Source organism: Cyrtonyx montezumae, unplaced genomic scaffold (assembly GCF_038088225.1).
Source record: "Cyrtonyx montezumae isolate F1298 unplaced genomic scaffold, pur_monq_1.0 scaffold_5, whole genome shotgun sequence".
Taxonomy (NCBI): Eukaryota; Metazoa; Chordata; class Aves; order Galliformes; family Odontophoridae; genus Cyrtonyx; species Cyrtonyx montezumae.
Window position 1 is genome coordinate 3,204,060 of NW_027072056.1, and position 25,395 is coordinate 3,229,454.

General features: G+C 44.7%; 1 protein-coding gene across 2 annotated transcripts in view; it reads left to right on the forward strand.

Moving 5' to 3' along the window:
* Window positions 1-11,724: 11,724 nt before the first annotated feature.
* Window positions 11,725-25,395, forward strand: part of MAP3K13 (mitogen-activated protein kinase kinase kinase 13) — a 49,648-nt gene continuing 35,977 nt past the window's right edge. For both annotated transcript variants that reach the window (XM_065748196.1, XM_065748195.1), the window contains exons 1-2: window positions 11,725-11,865; window positions 23,680-23,822. The gene's annotated coding sequence lies outside the window, so the exon portion shown is untranslated. The remainder of the gene's footprint in view (window positions 11,866-23,679; window positions 23,823-25,395) is intronic.

Sequence of the window (25,395 nt, forward strand, 5' to 3'; positions counted from 1 at the left end):
TGCTTGTTTGATCGTTGTTTGTGCTGTTCCTGTATGCTGATTGTTAGTGTACAAAGAACTCACCCGTGTGTGCCAAAAAAACGGGCAGTGGATCATCTAGGGGTGAGGGAATTTTGAAAATGCCACCTTTTTAAGTCACTGTAAAGAAACAGCTGGATCCTCTGATGGGGTTGTGTGGAAAGACAATGTAAGTATGATGGGACTGCTCTGCAGGATCTCATCCCCCAGTCTGTATGTGTAGCCGGGGCTGCCCCTTCCCAGTGCAGAATGCAGCACTGCTCGTGTTCAACACCACATGGTTATTGATTGCCCATCTCTCTCATTTGCCTGGATCTCTGCAAGGCCTCTTCACCCCTGACACAGTCAGCAGCTCCTCCCAATTTAGTATCAACAACCTTGTTCAAAACACCTACTCCAACCTTTCTTGTTTGGTTGTTATTGCGGCAGATCACCACAATTCTTTCATACAGCAAGTAATGTAGATGACAAATCCAGGGATAACACTGCAATTTCCTTGTAAAACAGAGCATCTGGGGAGTTTACAAATATGTTGTAAACTGTACCTTGGAGTTGTGAGGGATAACTGGTTGGCTTTTTATTAACCAGACTACAATCAAAGATCACTCCAATTAGTTGTACTTCCTGTTTACAATTTAGACCTCCAATTTACTTGTCCTTTAGTAATGTAGTCACCATAGTTGTGGCACAGCAGGACTCTTCTGAGCATAAATAAACACAGAAGAAAACAGTTTTCAGAAAGAGAAAGCTCAGCAACTTTGTAGATTCATGGAAATGTTCCAGTAACTGCTAATGGTTGATTGCTGTAAGCTTTCTGTTTGACTTCTGTTTCTCTTAAACATAGATTTTGGTAACAAGAAGCTTGTTTAAGTTTGTATGGCAGAGGAAACTAAAGTCTTCAGAGCTTTCTGTAAAGTACTTGATCTTTGCTGAGTTACTCAAGGATCCAATACAAGGACCTGAGCTTAAACGCAAACCCCCAAACCAGTGGAGGATGAGGAGCGCATGGGCAGCCCCAGACCAGGCTTTTCCCCTTTTACTTCTTTTCTTTTCTCTCACAACTTAGCTGTTTTCCATTTTCACTGCAGTTTGATCCAAGGCAGTGGAGCTCTGCTGTATCTGAGCACAGGTAGCTGTGGGAGGGTGGAGAGGTTGTAGAGCCTGCTAGCACAGTTAGCAAAATGTAATCAAGATGGTATTTCTTTCTGTGAGCTTTTGAGGAATTTTTCAAGAGCTTGTATGGTATCCAGAGCTTCTAAGGAGCAGAGTTCTTCCCTCCAGATTTCCTGGCAGCATAACACCTCAAGGAAAAACAGCTGTTGACTATAAAACCACAAGACGTGGTGGCAGCTTTCTTAGCCCTAGGCCTGCAAAAAGAAGACATCGCTTGCTTTACAAAGAGAAATAAAGCTAACACTGCATGTCTAAAACAGCTCATATGTTGTTCGTCCTCTGCTATGGGATGGTCCTGATCTTGTCTGCCTCTGCAACAGCCAATGCCATTTCAGAAGTAACCTGGGGTTATGCATAAAAAAGACTGAGTAACCAAAGCTTGCTCTCAGCAGGACAAGGAGGCAGTGATAGTTGCAGAGCTTCCTGTAAGTGTTATTACATTTTGTCATCTCTTTGATTACTTGTCTTTTGTCTCCATGGCAGAGGATGATGCTCAGAAAATACACAACGTGCCCGTTGCAGTTCTGAAGATATGAAAAGCTGCTCAAAAGGAGAATACCAATACCTTAGAGACCCCATTACTAGAAATGGAAATGAGGGATTTTCATCAAAGGACAGATTGAAATGAATATGAATGTTGTGCTCTGCCTGCCAGCCCCTCAGCACATGCTGTGGTAAAAGGAAGGGAATCCTGCTTCCTCTCAAGCCAGAGCACCACGTATCTGTCAATTCTGCAGCCTCCTGGGATCATCAGCCTGCTCAGGAAGTACTGAATGATACAAACAAATGCTTTGCAGGAGGCTCAGGTTAATATTTATTCCAGCATACCTGTGAACCTTGTTACTTGAGAGGACGTGGCTTGATCTGCTATAGACACATAGAGCAAAAATTCTTGAAGAGTGGGTATTAGCCTGGTTGGTCAAAGCATCAATTTCTCAGCCCAAGTGCATTTGTGAAGTAGTGTCAGCTGTAAGGAGCAGTGGATTTCTGCTGAAACTGCTGCTGAGGAACATGGAAGCTGCACTGTACAAGCTCAGGTGTTGTGGTAAAACTGCCCTACTGGGGAGGGCAGGAGCTCTGAAAATGTCTTGGCAGCAACTGGTCTAAACAACAAGATCTAAACCCACACCTGCTGCTGCTGAAATAGCCTGCTGAATTCACCAATGTCCTCTATCTGTGATCTTTTGTCTGGTTCACTGTCCTCTGCTCCTGGCTAATACCTCTATCTATGGTAAAAACAATTCTGGTAAGCATCTGATCATCAAATACTTTTCAAAGGCTCCTTTAGCTATGCCCACAATGTGACCTCCTCTGCTGATTGTAAGGTCCTTCTGTAAACTGTTTCCTAAAGGAGGGTTGGAGCTCAGAGCCTGGGGCTGGGGCTCTTTGAAAGGCACATCTGGAGCAGGAGTGGTAACTACATCTATGCCACAAGATAATGAGGGCTGTAAAATAAACGCCCCATCCTAGAGTTTAGATTTCCACGGAGGAGCCTGTCTTCAAGGCTGGTATTTGTCACTGTTAATATGTACTGAAATCCAGGGCTGCAGGTGGTAAGCAGCTATGTGTCTGTCCAGTAGGTCCCTGCTACTGCATGCCCTTTGAAATGAGCAGCTCCTTCCCGCTGGAATGTGCCTGTGTGTTCCCAGGGCAGGACAGCTTGTTGTCTTACAGAGGCTTTACTCTGTCCTGTGGCTTTCTGAACCCATCCGAAGCTCTGCAATGCATCAAAGCTGTAATATGTAATATTTTATTAACAGCAAAGCCTGCAAAGGACAAACCCATTGACGCAACCAAATGCACAAACTGCTGTAATATATGTGTTAGCGATATACAATACCACAGTGTTTTCTTTCAGGTACTGGTGCACTGGTCAGCATTTATTTCCCCCCGTACGGATCTGCCCATAAAGAACCATTTTAGAATTTACTTGTCTCAAACAAAAACCATCAGCTCAAATTAAGGATCCGGAGCTCTTGCAGCCAGAACAACCTATCCAAGCTTCCTTCCCGTCACTTTTAAGCTCGGATTTTTGCACGGTTTCAAAGCAACACCTCCTGGCAAGCTGCGGTACTGCTTCTGCAAGCAGAGACGTTGGGTTTACATCTGACAAAACAACGCAGTGGCCTTCAGCAACAGCCCCTGTTGCTTAGCGTGCAGAGTGCTCCGTGATCAACTCCATCACTACTTCATCCAAAAATAAACCCAGCCTACAGCTGTTAGCTCCCCTCCCCCTATTTGATACAGACCTGAGCAGTTATTTAGCGGGAGCACAGGTGAAGGTAATGCACCCGTGTGACCAGGAGTCTGACTCCACCTCTCCCAGACCCCATTTAAGGGCTGAGCACCACTGGGGAAGGATCTCTCTGTCTTTATGAACCAGTTAAAATACAATGAAGTGGCAACATTGCAGAAAAGCGCTAATGAATAAAATTAAGCCCCCTTATTTGTTGTATCTACACCTGGTTTAATGTGGTATTCTGCTGTAAGCATTACAGTCACCATGGAGCAAGCCAGCAGTTTGGAATAACTTGAGGAATCAGGCATGAAGAGTACCAGGCAATTCACACAGCCTGAGATATGATGTAAATGCTCATATCCTTACTATAAATAAAAACAACGCCAGGAATTGTAGGGGGCCATTTCTAAAAGGAGGCATGGAAAGCATTGGTAGCGATGATAAAATGTATGTAATCAATAAACGTTTCTGCTCTCCAGCCCAGACTGCAGGATGCTCAGTTGACGTACTGCCAGTGAACCACTTCTCTATCCAGTAGTGAAGTATGAGGTTAAAAGCACCTGTGAAAGATGGGCACCCAAACGTCCGGTTTGGCCACGCAGGCTGCACCATCACGTTTTGAAAGAACTGGCTGAAAAATGATCCGTCTGTTTGGTACTGCTAAGCCTCCAAAAGCAGAGGAAAGCTCGGAAGGAAAGCAACACTGATGTGAAGATCTCCACTTGGGTGCTGTTTGCTGCGGCCCAAGCTCCTGCTCCTTCACCAGCCGCAAATTCTTGCAAATCTGGATGCAGGCACGTTTGGTTAATGGAATCAGAGAGTCACCAAGATTGGAAAATAGCCCTAAGATCCCCGAGCCCCCCCCCCGCGGGCTGCCCGCTCCTCAGCCGCCGTCCTCAGCGCCCGCCCCGCGCCTGCGCCAACACGGCGGCCGGAAGCGGCGGCGCGCAGGTAGCGGCGGGTCGGGCGCACCGGCAGCGCGGGGTGGGCGGGGGAGCCGGGCTCCGCGCCGGTCGTAGGCGGGAGCTGCCAGGTTGGCACCGCGCGGCGAGGAGAAGTTTTGCGCGTTGAAGGAGCTGAAGTTGCGTGGCGGCGGTGGCGGCACGTCGGTGCCGTCGGGGATGCGGGTCGGAAGCGGATTATCGGTGAGGCTGCGGCGTGTCGTAATCCCGTCTGGGCACAACGCTTCCGAGGCCGTCGGGGGATCCGAGCGTCTCCGGGCGCTCCGGTGACGGCGCGAGGAGCCGGCTCCGCTGGGCACGCGGTGCGGTCAGCCCCGCGATCCTTGTCCCGGTCGGTGGGGTGCGAGGTGGGGGGGAAACGTGGGGAGAAAGCGGGTTGAAACCCGTCCCTTCTCCTGTCGGGGGAGTTCTGCGTTACGGTGCTGAGGTCTCCTTACCGCTTCGTGTCCCTTTCTCCTGCCCTCTAGTTGGACTGTGTCAGAGGCAGGCTGGCTTACGTTGCTTCCTTCTTAAAGCAGAATGGGAAAATAAATACTGCCCTCAGCCGTGTCCGTGAGGGCGCGGTGTCAGGAGGGGAGGCTTACAGTAACACTGCTGCTGAAAGGAGCGGCCCTGTGCACCTCCTTCCCATCCTCCCGGTCCCCCCGTTCACTGCCTGCGTGGCTGCCCGGCTCCCTGCTGGCAGCGCTCGGCGCTGGCTGGGAGCGCGGTGAGCGCAGGCTGTGTGCAAGCGGAGCGGCAGGCCCGCCCAGCTGGGCACTGCACGGATCCCAGGCATTACAGCTGCTGCTGAAAGCGTGCCCGAGGCTGCGGTTCCTTGGACAGGTGAGCTGCCCTCCTGGCTTGGCTTTTCCTTATTCTTCTTTCTTGAAACTGGAAAATCTTGTTCCCTGTCCCCCTCCGGTCCTGCTCGGTACGTTTAATTAAAGCTATGCGGCCACTGTGTCTCCTTATTTCAACGTGTGCCAGTATTGTCAGCTCCCTCACGTATAGATGTCTTCAGTTTGTTTCCTGAAAAGCTTTATTTCTGGGGCTAGTCTCTGTTAGCATCAGAGCTTGGAAGGCTGGAAGTGCAGTGCTGCAGAAGTTCAAGAAATTTACCTGTAGTGATTATTGCCAATAACTGCTAGAATCACTACTGAAACAGGGGTTCAGAAACTAAAAATGGGGGTCCTAGAGAAAAAACACACAAGTCACACTTAAAGAAAGCAGGTGGTTAAACAATCGAAATGGAGTAAACAGGTAATTGCTTTTGATTGGAACTTTATTTTTAGAGCTGTCGGAGGCATCAGAAAGATCTCTGCCTGGAGTGAGGATGTTAGCAGTAATTTGTGTTGGAGAAATGCAAAGAGTATTGCTGGGATCTAAGCACGTTGCACTAAGACTATAAGAGCAGACTTTGTGCCTGGAAACAAACATCAGCCCCCATGCTAATCGTATTATTTCTAAGTCTGTGGTGGTGCAGCAATTTGCAGATTTTACCTGGATATTTATTGGAGGATAAATAGTTTGCCTTATGAGGTCCAGGAACCTTATGTAAGACTCAGTGACAAAGTTTAGTGACAGAATTGCAGTGTAAAATGCTTTTTTTTTTTTGTACAAGCTTCCAGAACTGTGCGTACTTAGGTTGTAAATGACTTTTGCATTGTGGCCTCTGCCCTGCTCCTGCACCTGTCCTGGAGTACATATCACATTGCTAAGGTCTCCTTTCCTGGGAGTATTTACTTCTGGGTCCTCTATTAAAATAATTAGAACTGAAACTTAACTGCTGTCCTCATTGAATTTATCTTTACGGCTTCTCATAAAGAAGATAAATTGCCATTGATTATTCTTGGTTGGAAAAGATAGTGTAAGTAGGCTCCTATATCCAGTCCTCCAGGTGCGTCCCCACAGTGCAGTGCTGAAGTTAAATATTTACTTGCTGCATAGGACTTTGGTCTTGTGCAACCCTTGTGAACATCAGTTGCTGGAGCCAGGAGGGAAGCACTGTGCCAAAGATAATGACAAGGTAAAAGTCTCCCCCTCCAGACTGGAGCAGTCTGCGTTCCCAGACAGCTAACCATCACCAGGAGGCTCAGCCTGGAGTACCTGGAGCTGCTCCGAGCAGCTTCCTCCTCCATACAAATAAGATAAAATAAGTTAGTTGAAACACCATATCCAGTATGAAATAAGAATGTGAAAGGTGTTAGCTTTTTGTTTGGTTTTGCAGTGTGTTCTTTAACTCGAGTGTTGCTAGTCTCTGCTGCACGGCGTGAGCAGGTAATTAGGGTTGTACCTCTAGTCACAGTGAAATGACTAAAGTCTGCCTTTGGCACGTGTGGTTGGCTTTCTGATCTTGCTCTTGTTTATACTTAGACTTGCCTTTAGCTGGAAGAAATCCTGTGTGCCTATAAGCCAGCTGTCAGAAGGCCCTGGCTCTTCCTTCTAGCATGGAGAGCTTTTTGGTTTTAACATACATTGTAATTTGGAAAACAACAACAGCCAAACCAAGAAAAAAAAGGTATCCTTATTCTTATAAGCATTCGATGTCAAATGTGAACTTGGTTTTCAGCCTGCTCCATGCCTCTTTGCTTGCTGTGGTGGGCTCTCTTGCAGCAACCTCATTGATAAACTGCTTTGAAAAGAGGAGAATTCCCCAGAACTGATGAGATTAGACGCATCCCTCAGCAATGTGACATGTCTCAGTCTTGAGTGCTTTGCTGTGGGCAGCCCAGCGTGTGACACCAAGCACCGTATTCTAGAGAACTCATTTCTTGAGCTAAGAGGCTTTGTCAGTGGGATGCATCTCAGACTTTTGTTTGCCCCATGGGGAATAGAAGCTCCAGATAATCAAGAGGAAAAAAAAAAACCCCACCATCAGAAAGCTAACTACAACCTAAAAGCACTGCTCACGTGTGGTGCTTTAGGTGGAAGAATTTCTGAATGCTGTAGTGACGTTTTGAGTTACTTACAACTGATTTGTTGCACTTGCTTTTGGTAACTCATCCTGCTGTCAGAATCCACCGAGAGGAAGATCTTTTTGTATTGTTGGAATAAGTTTGGGTATGTCACATGTCAGTTTGATTTGCTTTGTAGCAGCTGGTGCTGATAAGTCCTGCCTTTCTGCTTATTCATTTTGAAACCTCTCCCTGGATGTGATGGGCAGGCGTTGCCTCTGGCACTGTCTGTGGCTATTCCAGAAGGTTCACTTGTGGAGATGTCTGTGGGGAGCTTGTGGAGTAAAAGACACTTCAGGTTTTTAGCATCCCTGTTCTCTTTTACCTCTCTGTGAACTTGCTCTTGTGACATGGTTCATCTCAGGTGTGTTTATACCAAATTCTTAGTTTCAGAGGTGCATGGGTGCTTAGCGTAACAGAGATCAGGATTTAGACTGAACTCCAGATGGTGATCAGAGGATTACTTGGAGAGCTGATTATGAGAGTCCTTTGTATAAGTCTCATGCCTAACTGAATAGTTACATCACAAAGATTTCTCCTTAATGAGTCATCAGACAATTTAGTGGGGGAAAAAAAACAACCACCACCATCTTTTAAACTTCTCCATGAAGCTGGTTTTTCCCTTAGCCCATCTGGCTAACATTGAGCTGAACCGGAGCACTTGCGGTCTCCTTTCATAGATATTCATTTCCTGACTCTGAAAATGATTTCTGTGATATCTTTGATGTCTGGATATCTTTTTGTGTGTGTGCATGGCCTGCATTTGTCCTTGTGTTCATCTACCAAGTGACAGTTCTGCTGTGGTGTGAGCTGTGAACAAAGACTGTTGTCCATGGTGTGTTCTGATGTAGAGTCCACTGACTTTGTGTGTGCTGTTTGTGGAGTTTTCTTACCAGAGAAGATGGTCGGCCTGCCTGACTTCAGAGCCAAGATAAGGGGAAAGTAGCAGTGCAAGCAGCAAATGGGTGGGAAAATGTTCTTTTTACTCCTTTTGTCTGTTACTTCTTGCCAGGAAACATCTTGTTCTCTTCTTCAGTTTTGTGAACTGTGGCTACTCTTTTCTTAGCTCAGCAGATTTGCCCATCAGCGTACAGATAAAGGCCAGTGCTCCTGGCATCTGCAGCTCTGGGTCGCTGTGTTGGCACGACTCATCAGGCTGCATTGTCACTGTCTTGTTTGGTGCCTGGTACCGTGGCTGCCACAGCTTGGGGCTTTACTCTGTGACTCTGCTCTGTTAGCTTAGTGCTCACAGCAGTGAAGTTCCCTCAGTTATCAGTGGCTGTCTCTGGGCTGCTTGAGTGTTTCCTGACGATCAGTTTCACACTGGTGCTGCGTATCCAGTTCTGCTGCTGGCTTCAGTTAAATACTGCTGGAGCAGTCGTGGTGTTGGGCTCCCATGCTGGTGGTGCCAAGGACCACAGCAGGCAGCAGCCTGATTTCCTTAGCATCGTTTGTTTTCTGCCTGTTTACCTTATAACAACCAGACTTTCTTTGTGGTAATGCTCAGTGAAATAACTGAGAATGTTGAAAAGTTTTTTTGAGTCACAGGGCTGCTTGGGAGGATTCTTTTCATCCCTTCCTAAGCCAAGGTTAACATAGCAGCCGGGTGACTAAGAGCGCTTTGACCTTCCTGATTCACTGACAAATGGAGTGCTTTTTTAATGGGTTATTGTACTTGAGGAATGCAAATGACCTGTAGTTTCGATGTACTTGCCTGACAGTAAGGGGAGGAAGTAGAGGCGCTGGGTAACTGATTTGTTGTCGTTTTTTTTTTGTGATGAGAGGCTCCTCCTGCAGCCTGCTCATGGCTGCAAGCTACATTATTTTTATGTTCAGTCGTCCATTGTTTTTTCCTGGGGGCAAGAGCTGCTGGGGAGGAATAATGGAAACTGTTGATGGGAGTGGTTTAGTACAGTTACTTTTGGGAGCTCAGTGAGGTGACTGAGTAGACAGTCAGCTGCAGGGTATTGTACATCTGACCCCAAACAGGCGGCTGCTGCTGCTTGTGGTTCTGCAAAGCGTGATGTGTTGTGTGACATCACGTTCCCCCCAGCCAACAGATCCTGGGGTCTTCTGCCAATTTTGTAGGAGACCTGTATGGTTACAGCATGGAAAAACAGGTTAAATTTTGGATTAATGTGTTGGATTGCATAGGCTGAGCACTAGACAGTTCTTAACCCTTAAACCAGCGTGCTCCAGTAAGAGACTGTCATTGTTACCAGGAAAAATGCAGGAAACCTGCCCAGCCTAAAGGCCCATTTCCCCTTCTTGTGTTCAGTGAGCTCAATGCTTTTGAGCTCAGAGGTGACACTCATTCATGCTCCTTATTTCTTTTTCCTGTGAAGTCATACTTTCTCCTAATTGCTCCGTAAGATTTCATTACGGTCTTTTGCAGAAACTTTGCATCTCCAATGCACAGGTGATTTACCATGCTTGTGTGTAGAGAGAAAACTTTTCTGTTTAGTTACAGGATTGAATCTACCAGATGCTCTTGGAAGCCACTACTAGGAGCTTGTTTAGGCTTTGTGGGATAAGTATGCCCCTCTGCCCCCTGGGCCAGATCAAAGGATGCTGAGAGTTTTAATGAAGAGCACTTCCAAGTCTGATATCACTCAGAACAAATCTCTGTGTTCTTGGTGTAGTTACTCACCAAGCACTGAGACTTTGCAGAGTCATCCAGGAATGAAGCTGCACTTTGTGGAGCTGTACTGAGGAAACTGGAGGACTCTGGTGCTCAGTTCTGGATAGCTGCAAACGGATAGCTCCAAGCAGGGCTTTGTGCATGTGTTGTGTGCTCCCAGGGCTCGCTGATGGTACAGAAGTGCTGCTTTTAAGTGGTTGGCATTGGTCTGTCTTGTCTGTCTGATACTCAACTCTCCTTCCTGTAGTAGTTCTTTCTCTCCAGCAGAAAAATGAGAAGAACTGAGAGGTGGGAGCATACACCAAACCTGTTGACCTGTGAGGTGTGGGCCTTGTTCAGCAGCTGTGGCCAGAGGGGTAAAAGCTCTTGGGAAGGTTGCATCTCCAGCAGTCCAGTGTAGCAGCACGTGCTGAGCTGGAGTTCTGGGAAGTAGCTGTCTTTTCCTGGGCTTCCTGGCTGCTGGGAACCTTGAGAATGTGACCTGAGTCAACTAGAACAGATGGAGGGTTTCACTGCCTTGGCTAGTGCTGTGACCCTTTCATGGACACTGCAGAAGGGCAGCCTACATAATAACGATAACAGGAACTGCAGGACACGCTGTGTTGAATTTTTATCTGCCTAAATAACCTCCAGTCCAATTCCATTAATGCTTGCATATTTAATAAACTTTTAAAGTTGGATTTGAATGAGTTGGCAGTTATCTCTGAACATCCAGCTGCAGCTCTCACGCTGTCTAGGAGGGTCTCGGATGCAAATATCTCTTGCTAAAAGTTGTGTGGCCTCTCCTTGGGCAATCAGTGCTTGACTTTATTGTTCTCTGTAACTACCTGAAAGGGAGGTTGCAGTGAGATGGGGGTTGGCCTCTTCACTCTTGTAATTAGTGGTAGGACCAGAGGGAATGGCTTCAAGTTGTGCTGGGGGAAATTCAGACTGGATGCTAGGGAATACTTCCACTCCAAAAGAGTGGTCAGGCACTGGAATAGGCTGCCCAGGGAGGTGGTGGAGTCTCTAACCCTGGAGGTATTTAAAGAACATTTAGGCACTGTTGAGGGGCATGGTTTAGAGAGAACTATTGGTGGTAGGTGGACGGTTGGACTGGATGATCTTGTATGTCTTTTCCGACCTTGGTGGTTCTATGAAGGAACCACTGGAGCCCCACACATCTCTGTAGCCCTCCACTGGGCTCTCCCCAGCAATTCCCTGTCTGTCTGGAGCTGGGGAGTCCAGAACTGGGCACAGTGCTTTGGCTGCTGCCTCACCAGGGCAGAGCAGTGGGGGAGGACCTCCTTCAGCCCACCGGTGATGCTCTGAGTGATGCACCCAGGGGTCCCATGGCCACAAAAGCACACTGCTTTTTGTAGTCACCTTGCTGGCCACCAGGATGCCCAGGTCATTCTCTGCAGAGAAGCTATGTAAAATGCTGCAGACAAGGTGAAAAGGGACCTTCAATTGTACAGTGTAATTCTCAGCTCTGGCACCAGTGTGACTTTAAAGTCACTTATCCGTTCCTAACCTTCAGGATAAATTCTCAGCATGCTACTGTAAAGCAGATAGTAAATGTGTAAACTCTGAGGGTCACGGGGGTAAAGCAAGGAGTCCTCACTGCCTCCTTTGAGATAAGTCAGCAGAGTTGTTCAGTAACTGAACCTATCAGGTTGGTTTCAGGTGACCTTTCAGTGTGCCAGGCAAAAAGCAGGAAAAGTGTGATGTTTATGTAAAGTAGTATCGTTTTCTGAGAGAGTGCTGTATTTTAAATTGAGGCTCTTTTTGTATCTCCAGGATACCCGTTTCTGAGAGGAACAGCAAAGAAATCTAAGTGCAAATACTGATGGACCATTACATCTTCCAAAATGAGCCTATTCACACGTGTTTACTGGAAACTAGCATGTCTTGAAGGTGAGTAGGTTTTGCTGGTGACACATGAGCTGTTTGACGTTTGGGGCCTTGACCATCAGTCATCACAAAGATAGAGTGCAGCTGCTTCTGTGGGAAGGCACAGCCCATGGAAGCATGCCTGCAAAGCGATGTGTTTTGCCATTGGAAGAAATGTCTGGGGAGTAGGTGTATTTTCTACCATGTTGTTTAATTATTATTTTCAGAACTCTTGGAAAAAAAAATTGAGAGCCTAGCGAAGGAGATGGAGCGTGGATATTTTCTGGGGGGTGAGGGAAGCACTGGTGTTCTACTTGCAGGATGGGAGAGTTAGGTTTGCAATACAAACTTCAGATTGCCAACTGTATTAAATTAGATGAGGCTTTTTCAGGTTCAGTTGCAGTCATACCTCAAGTGATGCTATCAGTGTTCAGAGTAGCTGAAGAAGAATGCCTGCTGTCAAAGATGGTAAATTAATTTTCCCAAAGTAAAGAACAGAGTGCTTCAATGAAATCTTATTTTGTAGAGTTTGTGGTATCTTTTATGTTATTTCTGTGCTCGGCCCCTTAGGGCTGTAGGAGGTGATCATACAGCGATGTTTTAAAGTCCTTTAATATCAGAAATCAAAATGGGAAGTCACAAACAGTTAACATTTAAAACATGATGACTTGGACTTTACTATCACTCTAATAAGGACATATTAGAAGCTTTATGTCCTTTGTGTGTGTTTTATGTGTGTGTTTATATGCATACGTGTGTGTATGTACATATATATATGTATGAAATTGTTGCCGTTTTTGCAGCCTAAACTTTCAAACTACACTAATCATTGAACTTGGAGTGCCCTACTTGCTTTCCACATTATGCATCCCTTTTATGTAAAGAGGCTGTGAATAGTTCTGTATCTGTAATAATGATCTTCAGTTATTTTTGGAGGGAAGGATCTTGTAAATTTGGTCTATGAATTCTACACAGATAACTATCTGTATATTAATATGTAGCATTTGAGTGATGTGGAAGTCAGCAGTTACACCTGATGCTGATTGTATGTATTGTGGATGTTTAGAAGGTAAAATGTCATCTGAATCCTACTGCTAGAAAATCTAGTAAAAATGTGAATCTGGGAAACTTGGAAGTATTTATTCTGGTGTAATGTGTACTTTTGTATTTATGTAGATCAACAGAAACACCTGGTCTCCCTCGTGCTCTGTGTGTTCTGCTGTTGCATCTTGGTGGAAAGTGCAATTTTCATCTCTGGAGAAAAAGATGGTGCAAGAGTGAGGAAAGGGGCTGTGAAAGAAGGATGTTTTTCTTGCTACAAGGCTTCTTTGTTCTCTGAGGTCAGGAAGAGCTGAGCTCCCAGTCATTTCAGAAGCTCTCCAGTTACCTGTTCACTGACTGTAGGTCAGTGCACCTAAATGAATGGATTCTTCTCTGTGTGAGTCACTGGGTAAATAGCAGGTAGTGCTGGCATTCTGATACTGTCTGCTTTGAGTGCTCCTATTTCTTGCTTGTGGTTGACCTGCTAGTTTCTTACCTTCTATCGTAACACCAGCAGCTTTTCTCAGCACGGGATCTTCTCACGGTGCCGTGGTAGGGAGAGATCTCCATTGGTCCTCGTTGCTGCTCTGGCCTTGTTGGAGTATGTATTTTCAGCAGTGGCTGGAAAAATATTTGGAGATGTTTCCATTAAAACAGTTGGTACTGATTCTTGGCTCTAAGCCTCCTCTTGATCAGAGGCAGCATTGTGGTTAGCCAGATGGCCTGCAAGCTGGATCTGCTGTGCGTTCTGATTGCATCCCTCCTGCAGGACAGGGCACTGGAGGCTGTGCTTCTCTGGCCTCCTCCCCTGGGAGTACCAGGGCATGCTGTGTTTGGAGCTGTCACCAGCCTGCTTTTCATGAGAGTGAGACAGCAGCGTGCTTCTGTCTGAAGTATAAGACCTTGCATAGACATAGGGGTCCTGATTACTTTTTGTCCTTTGCCTTTCTGTCCCAGATGTCATCACCCGTGGCCTTATTGGAATTGCCTCAGTGTTTTTAGACTCAATTATTTTCTCCCTGAGAGAAGAGTTTATCACCAATTTAATGTAAATCTTGACTAAATATGGACAGTTTGAACGTGGGTCAAAGTCTCACAAACCAGACAATGCTGTCCAGCCAGAAGCCATGGCTATCCATCCATTCTTGCTCTGGTAGAAGGTATGTTTCCAGTGCTGGATGAATGAGTCCATTTTTGGGGGAGCTCTCGAACCTAGGAGGAACTAGAGTTGTGAAGGAAGGCTGCATTAACCCTCAGATGGTCCATTGCTGCTACTGCTACTGTCTACTGGGCATTGGTTATCCCCTTGAGCTGAGGGGAACTATTCAAGCCATCATTAGAGATCGTTTTTGGAGTTCTGAAGGATTTCACGTTAGAAACTGAAACTGTAGCAGACACAACTCATTTATGGTGCCAGTAGTGTAACAGTCTGACACAAACACCAAGTTTCCTAGAGGAAAATCCATCGGACTTATCCCCACATTGAATTTATAGCTGCTGTCAATGCTGGGGCCGTGAATTTGTCAGCTCAGTTGGTAGATGTACACAGACTTTTTTTGGAGGTTTTATTTGCTGTGTTGGGAACCATTTCATTTCAGTGGGGTGGGAAGTATTACTGCTGGCATCTGAGAGCGTTCACTTAATGTTGAAGCAGTCTGCTGCATCAATATCAACCTGAGACCTGATGCTCTTAGGAGCTGATTTGCACAGCCACTGCCACTTAGTTAGATCTCCATAAGCAACCCTTCAGGGCTCCCTGATCTGGGATCTCACTAGGCTAGTCTGCTTTAGGTGGGGAACAAGCAGTGTGTCTGCCTTCTATTGACTTCTGCTATGAAGAGAATCCATTTCGATTAAAACATGATTAAAAAAAGAACACATTGAGCTGTTGTTTAGTTTGGTAGCTGAAGTACCACCCAGGATTGTTGCAGTGTTTTTTCCCAGCTTCCTGGGTGTAACAATTCTATTCTCATGGTGTATATTTTTCCTACATTTATATGTTGAGTGGATGTATTGAAAGCTGTTGGATTGCATTATGGCCATGTGTAATGATTAGCTACCTAAGTGTGGGAGAGGTGCAGCATTCAATTTGTTGTAAAATTGCCAGCTAGCATTATTTGTCTACATGTTGTCTTATCAAATAAGAAGATATTGTTTCTCCAGAACATTTGCACTTGCCATCTCGAAACGGAATTACATTTCTATTAAACTAACGTGTTTACTCAATGCCACTGAGTAAAGGAGAAGTTTAGTGTTGTTGATAAGGTACTTGGTTTATTTAACACCTGACTCTGCTCCCTGGTGCACGAGCACTGCAGTATGGCTTGTGTCGAGGTAACCATGCTGGGAAAGGTGCTCAAGTCTTCTGCTCAGATATGCGTTCCCACACTTTATTTTTCCTTGAAATCTAAACGCTGTCTTTGGGTTGATGGATCTTTTTAATCTCAGGCAAAAAGGAGCTCTGGTTTTATCTCTTAAATTAAGGAACGTTGATAAAAGCAGCCAGGTTATGCCGGAGTCAATGTGATGGTAATAAATTCCTTCCACTCTTTCTTCAGCTACGGTGAAAATGGAAACAGCTAAATTTACTGCTGTTCTTCAGGCCTCTGTACAGCGCAGGAGAAAATTTAGCCATTTTGACCTTCCTCTGACACGTGCAGTCAGTGAAGATGAGGGCAGAGAAAGCCTTCATCAAAATAAATGAAGTGGATGCCGGGCTTTCTGACACTGCTACTAATGCACTCCCGCGTGCTGCAATTAAAGTGGAAGCCTGCGAGGCCAAGTGCAGGCAGCCTCAGCTGCTGTTTTATACAGCAGCACGTCGCTTGGTTTCAAGCCGTTGTTTCTGTTTTTAAAGCTCTCTGTCCCAAAGGTTCTGTGGTAGTGACTGTGAATGAGATGCATGCTCTCTGGCACAGAGGATGCACAAGCTCGTTGTGCTGTGCGTGTGCTAACTGCCAGGAAGGTGGTGAGAGCTCCCAGTTGCAAACCCTTCCCTGAGTTTGTTATGCTGACCTGATCTTAACTGCAGCAAGGACAGTGAATTTGTTGTCCCAGAGACCTCTTTGTAGAGGTGACAGCTCAAGGGGCAGGGGGGTCCTGCTAGTGGCAAGGGTGTGGGAGCTGCTGGGGGCAGCCCTGAGGGCAGTGCTGTGTGCTGTGCTGCTGCTGGGGAGCTGTGGATGTGCGAGGGCATCTGGGGTGCTGCAGTGGTGTGCTGGTGCTTCATCGTTGCTGTCGTAGTTGGAGAACGGTGTGTGTGTGCTTTTAAATAGGTCACGTTTGGAGGTGGCAGGTAAGAGGAAGATGGCTTGATGTTCGCTTGGCAGAACGTTGTGGCAGTAGAAGAGGACGTTGTGTTTTCCATTACCTTAGTTTCGGGTGTGAACTCTATTCAGGCAAACCCTGTTTTTAATTTTGTTACAGTGAAAGGGGATTCTACAGAAACACTTTGTATCCGTAGGATAAATAAAAGTGCGTGACTTTGATGGTTAGAGCTGGATGATACAATGGGAAGGTCTATCTACAAACCCTCCCTAGGCTCTTTTTGGGGAGACTGAATCAAAACAGAAGCTGAGTGAAGTGCCAATGGCACCAGCCTTAAAAGCCAGGCTTTCCTGTTGCGCTGAAACTGGTGGCTGTGCTTCTACTGTTGTGTCTGTAAAACTGTACAGTCACCGAATGGTTTGGGATGGAAGGAACCTCAAAGATCACCCAGTTCCTGCCCTTAAGTGTGTGTAAGTGCATCAATATATTGTGTAAACAGACACAAGCAAAAAACCAAACCATACCAACTCGCTCAAGAGAGAACTGTGTCTTAATGCTGGATAGAAATATTGCTTATTGGCACCACTCAGGAAGAATGCTATTACCCAAATGTCATCATGCATTGTCATGAACAGAACTCTCAATTTTGTTCTTGCTGGAGTATTTCTGTGCAAAAAGAAAGTGGATATATGTAGCAGTAAATACGATGCCTATAGACATGTCCAGTAATACTGGGCAATTCTATTAAGCTGTGCACTGAAGGGAGCATTAGAGTGGTTGCCTGAGGCTGCAGTGTGACTTTTCAGTGCTCTGGATGGTTAATGTGGAATAGCCGTACTGCTAGGACAGAGAAGCCCAGAATAATTTTCCTTGTCCTAGTTAAGTCAAGAACTATTAGAGCAGTGGAAATAAGGTTTCAGCAAGAGGAGGAAAAGGGGTGAGGGAAGCATCAGCTCTCACTCTTACTAGTTAGAGGGAAAAGTACACAAATGCACCAGGAGTCAGAACTGTAAGAAGTGTGAGGAGTTAGCAGTGAAAGCAGGAATCAGGCTAATGATGCCTGAGCATGTGAATGGGTTAGAGACTATTTCCACTCTTTCTGGTTCTTAAAAAGAAGGGAAAGGCTTCTTGTCAGCTCCTGAGCCTGACAGCTGGGTGTTGTGGTTTAACCCGGCAGGTGGCTCAGCACCACGCGGTCCTTGCCTCACTCCTTGCTTCCCCCAGTGGGAGAATGACAAAAACATGGAGTAGAACTCATGGGTTGAGATAAAACTACTGAGAGAGAGAAAAGAAAGAGGGTAGTAATTATGACATATATGTGTGTGAATGTATATAACAAGTGATGCACAAGCAATGGCTCACCACCCAAACCATAGCATCGTACCAGACGCTCTGAAGAAAATTCCATCCCAGCTGAAACTAGGATGCTGAGCCACTCAGGGTCATTCCTCTCCCATCCAATACCAACACAGCACATGGACCCGTGGTGGTGGTGGAGAAACTAAGGTAAAACTGAGGTAAATAACCTCAGCTGCCTTGTGATACTGAACTGTTTGGAGAAGTGATGGCAAGTACTTTTCAACCTAACTTTCTCACCTCCTTTCCCTAAGGCACATTTTTTCCCTGTACTGTTTCTGTAACGCCTCCCAATGATGCACGCAGGAAGGAAGAAATTTGATCAACTTGTTACTTACAGACAGGAGGATAGAAGACAAGCCTGAGGGGAGGCAGAACTGAGCATTAAATGTTCTTCTTAGCTGGCTCTTCTAATGATCTGAAGAAAATTGTCCTTTGTGTCATCTGAAATGATTTTCACAAAGGCCAACCTAGAAAAGTCATACCTGTGTTAGACACTCAGTGTCTGCAGTCCAAGTCTTATTTTGTGCCTTTATCTTGGTTACTTTTACTTTACTACCTTGGGCACTTGACAGAAGGAAGAAAGCCATATTTTTCTGATTGCTTCATGTTTTTTGAGAGGAAAGATTTCCTGAGCTTTGTTCAAACTCTGAAGTAGAATTTGGTCTTTCTGGGAATTATGTGAGCACAAGTGATTGCCTGGAGCAAGAGAGTACAAACTGAAACTGCAGTAGCAAAGACCTCGGTCTCAAAGGCCAGCTGCTACTGTTCTTCTTCTCTTCAGCCTTAAAGTTTGCCAGTTTACAAACTCAGCTTGTCATCTTCCTATACAATGAGTAGCAGTGCTGCAGAAGATGAACAGGATGGTTTCTCAAGGCTTACTTCATGCTTATATCCCAAACAGAAGTCTCTTCCTGTGGAAACCTTAGTGTTGTTTTCAGAAGATAAATTGAATCGTCTTTTGGCTTCCTTTCTGGATTCTTCCTTTACTACTCTCTTAGCCTTTTGTGGGCAAGGCAATACATCCATGTCAAGGTGTAGCTTTTGACCCTCAGGTTTGCAACCTAGCTAACATAGATGGTTGATAGGAGTTGAATATTTAAGAACAGCACTTTGACTTTTTTTTCCACATAGATATAACTCAGTTTATGCAAAGAATGTCTTATGAGAAGCTAACTAAACTCCTGGACGTTGTTGATTGAAGAAAATGGGAAAAATATGTGATGTTCTTTACTGATGTGGCTGAGCTTTGCTCTTGCTTAACAATGCTCCATGTATGTATTTTCTGTTCATGGTATGTGTTTATTTTATTTACTGAGCTCAGTCAGGCATTCCAAGCGTGCTCTGAGGGTCTGTGTTTCTGGAGTGAACTTGATCAGTGTTATGAAACTGAAAGAGGAATGCTAACCAGCATCACTGTCTGTGCACAGGTCTGCAGATGTTTTGGTGGTGTTCCCTTACATGATACTGTCAGCTTTGAATGCGAGACACAAAGGGCAGAGCACCTTCTCAGTCATTTCACTTTTAAGTAGTTCTGGCAGTTGAGTAAAGCTGTTCTCAAATGTTTTCTTCTCTTTCAACTTACTTTCTTCAACTTAAACATGACCACAAGAATCCCATGTGTGTTTCAAGGCTATGGCTCTTTCAAGACTACCTAGGACCAGCAATTGCAGTGTATGCAAGGTGCAGTCATTTTTTGTGTTTTGTTCTGTCTGCTGTTTGGCACAAGAGAGGCTCCCCTGGCCCCCAACTGCTGCCAACAATTACAGACAGTTACCAGTCCCCAGCGGGAGTAAGTGTTTTCAGCCAATATTTACAGCCTGTTCTGTGCTGGAAGAATGGAGCTACTGCTGCTATTGTAAGTTGGAGATGTAGGGAGGCTTCCTTTTGGCTCTTCAGTAAGAAATAAGATGTAAAATACAGCTCTGGTAGTGACTGTTAGCTTTATTCATTGCCCAAGAAGCACTGCAGAAGGTTTTGCATAGCTGCAGGCTTCCCGGGCTCCAACTAATTAGTGTTATCTGTGCTGTCTTCTGAGACTGAGTCCTGATCTGTGAGTAACCATGGTCACCCTCAGCTTGGTCTGGAAGGATCCTCCATATGGTTGTACATCACAAAGCACGACCGAGGCCAAGGCTCCCGGAGGTGTTTTGTGAATTGGTTGGTTGGGATGTGTCCCTTCTGCAGCCTCTGCGTGAAGGCAGGGTCATTAACCAGTGTTCAGTGAGATACAGAAAGACTCTTTAATCTCCCGAGTGCCATTTATCTTATTTTAAGAGTTTTTCATAAGAAGATAGCACGGTTGTCTCCCAGTAGGTCGCAGTTGCAGTATAATCATATCATAATGTGTCAATATAAAGATTTATTGTTTCCTGTCACATGAACAGCATGGCACACCAGTGTGTTGGTAGTCATCCATATCTTTCTAGCATCAGATCTGGCCTCTTTCTCCACATACCTACAAAGGTTGCTGTCCTGTAGGAAGAAGAGTCATCAGCTTCTGGGATGCTGGAAGTTCAAAGCAGCCAGCATTGGAAGTTGAGGTCCTGCTGTCTCTGCAGTAGTGTGCTCCTACTCAAGGTGCGTGTGGAAGACCCTAGGTGCTGTCTTGTCTTTGCAAGCTTAGTGCCAGCAGCTAATTGCAGTGAAAATGAGGCTTCTGATGTGGGTGTGCTCACAGCACTTAATTTTCTCTCTGTAGGTTAATTGTGGTTTTGCTGTGGGTTTCTGTTCCTTCATTTTTTTTCACTACTGCATAAGAGAAAAAAATCTACTGCTCGAGCCTGCTTCTAAAATGCACGGTCACCTTCTAAAATATACTCCCAATCTTGAGAAGAGTGCAAAGAAGAGGGTACTTAGTGTACGTGCTTTGAAATCCATTCATACTTCTGAAAGGGAAAACGTATGTACTCTTTACTGACCTGCAGTTGCTGTATGGAGGATTTCCAAAGGCTGGACAACTTTCAATAAACTCGGTAGCATTTGTAATTTATTACTTTCTAGCTTGCCAACAGCAAAAGGAGTTGGTTGAGGTGAGAAAGATATAAACAAGGAAGGGAAGTGGGCTCTTCTCTGACAACAAAGGAGGAGAGAAGCAGATAATTATTAGGTTATGGTCTGGAAGAGGTGAAAGCAAGAAAAGAAAAGTGGAGGTGGAGGTCTCCATAGTGGTCAGGGAACGCATTCATTTCTTCTTAGGATAAGCAATTTTAGTTGAAAGAAATGCTAATCCTCAACTTTCCTCCCCTTGTAAATTTATTTAACCAGTCTAAACCTATTCCTTAGGATAGGAGTAACTCAAGGAAATAATGGGGAAGGGCTGATGCTTACTGGCCTCAGTTGTTTGCGCCTTGATGCATTTAGCAGTCTCATTACATGAAGGTGATATAATTGGGTAGGGGCTCCTTATTCCTCAAACCAGATAACACAACACTGCAGCACGTTACCTACTGTCACTGTAAGCCGTGTTGAGTGACTTGGTTTCTGTGCTGAGCAGTCAGGTATTTTTGGTGACTTGGATCATATTGTAGACTGCTGTGTGGCCTGAAGCCTGACAGTGGCTGTTTCTTGGGCACACCAGAAAGGAAGATAACTTGCAGAAGAGAGGATTGTTCCTAAGCCTAGGCAGAGACTTTTACAGGAACCAGGGGATGTCATAAGTGCTTAATCTTCCCTGCAGAAGCACAGTCTACTTCTTTGATTTACCTTTTTTATCTTGAAATGGTGCTGCATGGATGCTAAAAGCCCACACTCCTAAAATAGATTGAGTAGAATAAGCCCTTCAGTGATGACTGCTTCAGGAAAGGAGAGGGAGAAGGCAACAACGTACAGCTAGCATGTGTTAGACACATCACTTAATACATCCAGAGAACTTGGATGCTATCAGCACAAATGTGGCAGAGGGACACAGAGAACCAGTCCTTGTAGTGAACCAGACTGGATGTTAGAGTTACACTGGATGTAGATGTTGGGCCTGCAGAAGTGAGGGTGCTTCCAGTCAGCTAAACCATGGAGAGTGTGTTCACAGATGCTCTGGAAGTAAAGATATTAAATGAAGCTGGCCCTGGTTATGGTTTCTTTGAACAGGGGGTTTCTTTTTCTTCTCTGCATGGCACTGCAGGTTGTAGCCCATGGGAGCCCTGGCTCTTGGTGGAGGAGCCTGCTGCAGCAGGAAGGGTGACACAAACTCAACATGTTTTCCTTATGCTTCCTGCGCTCTTTGCCATGCAAATGTGGTGTTTAACCTTTGAAAACTTGCTGATAAGCTGCTATCAGCCAACGGTTGAAACAACAAACCCTCCCACTTTGCTGAGCTGGGATAGGAACTTCCCAGGGCTTCAAGGCCTATGTAGTTAAAGACCTGCAATAATCAGGGACCAGGAGCCCTGCTGGGACAAAGGTCACTCTCTGAAGAAGTCGTCAGCATCTGTTGGCTTTGTGCTGTCCGTGCATCATTCCTGTAAGTATTTATTCAGCACAGAATGCTCTATTCTGAACTAGATGTGATCATGAGAATGCGAAGCCATGCTGCCGTGGGGAGCAGCATCTCCAGCAGATCTTAAACCGGATGCAGGAAACGCAATCCGAGCTCTGCTGAACACAGTGCAACACTCACAGCTCTGCTTTCACCACTTGCAGGAGAATTTCAAAGCAGATAATGTTCTGTTTGTTCAGTTCTTTAAATAAAACACATCTGTGGGGGATTGTGTTTGAGTCCAAATACTCAGGATTCTGCTGGTATTTTGTTGGGATGAGGAATAATAGATTGAAAAAAGTCCTTGGCTTACGTGAAAGGGGAAAATCTAATCACCAGGTGTGTTTCTGTAATTGTTTCCAGATTGTACAATTGGTTTTGTATTTGTTTTATTCATGTTAATTTGATTTACTTATTTCACCAATGGTGTTGGCTTACAGGTACATAGAATCTTCCAGGTTGAACCTGGAAGGCAGTGTGTTAAGAGCAGAGTACTGTAAAGGCTGTAGTAAATCCACGTGGAGGAGGAGCAGCACTCACCTGCTGGCAGAAGCCCTCAGGCCCCCGAAGCCTTTCTCCTCCATAGTGCTGACAATTCCTGCTTGGCAGTTATGAACTGATGTTTTAAGTCTCGGATGGATATACTTTTCATGTGAAATTCAACGATATATTCCAGTGGCATTCTGCCAGCTTCAGGCATTGTCAGGCTCACGTCTTCTAAGAATATCTCTCCATTATAACTATAACTGCTTTAACTATAATGTAATCAAGTGCAATCTTTTCCTATTTTATGTGGTTTTGATTCCCAGTTACGTATAATTGTTTCATCTGTAGAATCTATCTACTTGCAATCTGTTTTTCCTTAAGCAGGAAAGCACATCTTACTGTGCATGTGTGTGTATGTGTGCACATGAATGTACACATATTGTTCTTAAAACTGGATAAAATCTGTGACTCCTGACTCCTGGGGCCATTGATTTAATGGAATCTCTGAGTGATTTTCTTACCAATTAAGTCAAACATCTATATTTTCATGTTTAAATAGATCGGTAGGTAAAGGCAATCTGTTTTAAGAGCAGCTAGATCAGTAATAATTTCAATGTATTAATTATTTCTAATTGTATGAAGAGCTGGGCTATGCCTTGCAGTCCTTCAGATTTCTGTGGGGTGGGAAGAGTACGCTGAGGACTGGAAGTTCCAGTTTCTCTTTGCTTGCACGTTTGTGATGGCAGGAGGGATGATGGTACGAGGAGGACTGTAGCAGCTTATGCTTTTCCTAAACCTTTCTCGAAAGCAGGGAAACAACTTAGAGTGTAGGTATAAGATTATGTGAGAAAAGTCATTGATAGGTTGTCTTAAAGTGTGTTATTTTAAAGTCCAATCCAGAATGAGATGTATTCATTGAGCATGGAAAGCTGTGAGCTCTATTATGGGAGCTGCTTTCTTATTTTAGATTAAAATTGTAACGTGAAAGAATTATAGAGTGTATGCCTGTGCTAAGGAAGGATGTGCTGAATGTGATGAGATCTTTCTCCTTCCAACTTCCATCCTTTTATTTTGGCAGTTTCCTGCTGTATTTAATCGTACCATGTAACAACAAGATGTGCTAATAGGATGTTTTGGATGGATATTAGGACCATTTAATTGAACAGATCTTTGTTCCATAGGATTCTGAGTTTCCTTATTGTTTTTCTTTCTAGAGAGAAGAATTCGGTGCTGGACTGTCTTGAGCATTACCTCTTGTGCAGCTTCAGAGAGCACCTTGGTTTACGTGACTTGAAGGGTCACATGTTCAGCAAGCCAAGGGGACATGGGCTTTCAGTGCATCTGGAGAAATGATCAGGTACCCTCAGCTGTCTGTGCTTTAACTGTAGCAACGAGTCCGAAACTTGAGGAGGCACGAAACAATAAGGCACTCACTCCTGCAGCTACCCATAAATTTTAGATGTGCTTTGCTATTCAAGGGGGGGGATGAGGTAAGTGTACCATCTTGTGTGATAGTATGTCCACAGCCAAGTCACTGCTGCCTCACTCTCCTGCAGTAACTTAGTTGCAGGACATTGGCTTCCAGTTGAGATGCAGTTTGCAGTGAACAGGGAGGGACAAGTAGACACACCAGTGCAATTCCATAAACAGCAGAGAGCAGTGATTCACTCTGAAGCTGGGAAGCAGGCTATAGGCTAAATAATGCTAGAACAAGATGTTTTTAGCCATTTGTTTGTTTTTGTGCAACTGTTCCTCGTTTCTAAAATTAAGTCAAACGTTTATAAGAGTATCAAACTTGACTGCTGGAAAAGTAACTGCTGTGCCATGGACACTCGGATTTGCTAACTCTCACTGCTGATTTTGTGTCTGATGTATATTGCCATAGGTAGTGCAGAGCTTGTGTGTCTCACGTTTTATGTCTGATGCTGCCCTTTGCCAAGTACCAGCTGTGGTCAGGAACTTCCTTTACTGCTGTGTTTTGTTTGTATTAAAAGAAGGTATCTAACATTTCAAATTGGGTGCGGAGCTGTATGTGAGAACTGTGAGAAAGAGCAGATTGCAAAAGAATACTATAATCGTTTGGGAATTAAGCTTACAGGAATATTGTCCAAAAAAACCTTGTTTTCTTTACAGATATTAGCTGAGAAATCATTCTTGTCTTTAGCTGTGAAATCATTGTAGTTTTCTTCATTTGGTGAATGGATATATGCGTAAGGCAAGAAACCTTTTCAATCTCAAGGATTCTGAAAATGGTCTTATTCTGTACATCTTATTTACACTCGTGTGATCCTTCTCTTAAATAGACAATGCATACAGGAATAAACTAGAGATGTGTGAGTTGTAGGAGGTAACCGAGCCACCCATGTGAAGGACTGCAGGAACAGGGAAGGTGGAGATACATTTTGGGATTTGCTTTTTAATATAAAAGCTCTCAGTTTTTACTTGTCCTTTGAGAGTTAATGGGTGCTACAGAGGTGAAGTATTCATGTATTCAGTCTTTATCATGCTATAGATTATAATTCAGGTGAAGTATTTTACTAAAGAAAGGCATTCTCCCTTGATTTAAACGTTATTTCATCTCAAGGAGAGCAATTAGTTGTGTAAACTACCCTGCCCTCGCTTCTTCGACAGCAATTCATCACTTTCTTCATCAGCACTGCTTCTTTTTATTGATCTTATTTTATTCAGTTAATAGAAAAGGTGCATTGGGTTGGTGTGTTATATGCACAGTAGTGGTGTCCTAGTGGAATAGAGGTGCTTTAAGGGCAAAAAGTGACTCTTTGTGGAGGAATGTGGAGTCTAGTAGATCATGTGCAGTGGGGGAGCAAGTGAGCCAGACGTACTCTAATCATGTAGTTTATTGTTTGTGTGTATATGTGTATATATATATTTCCTGACTGTGTGTTACACTCTTTATGAAAAGGATAGAG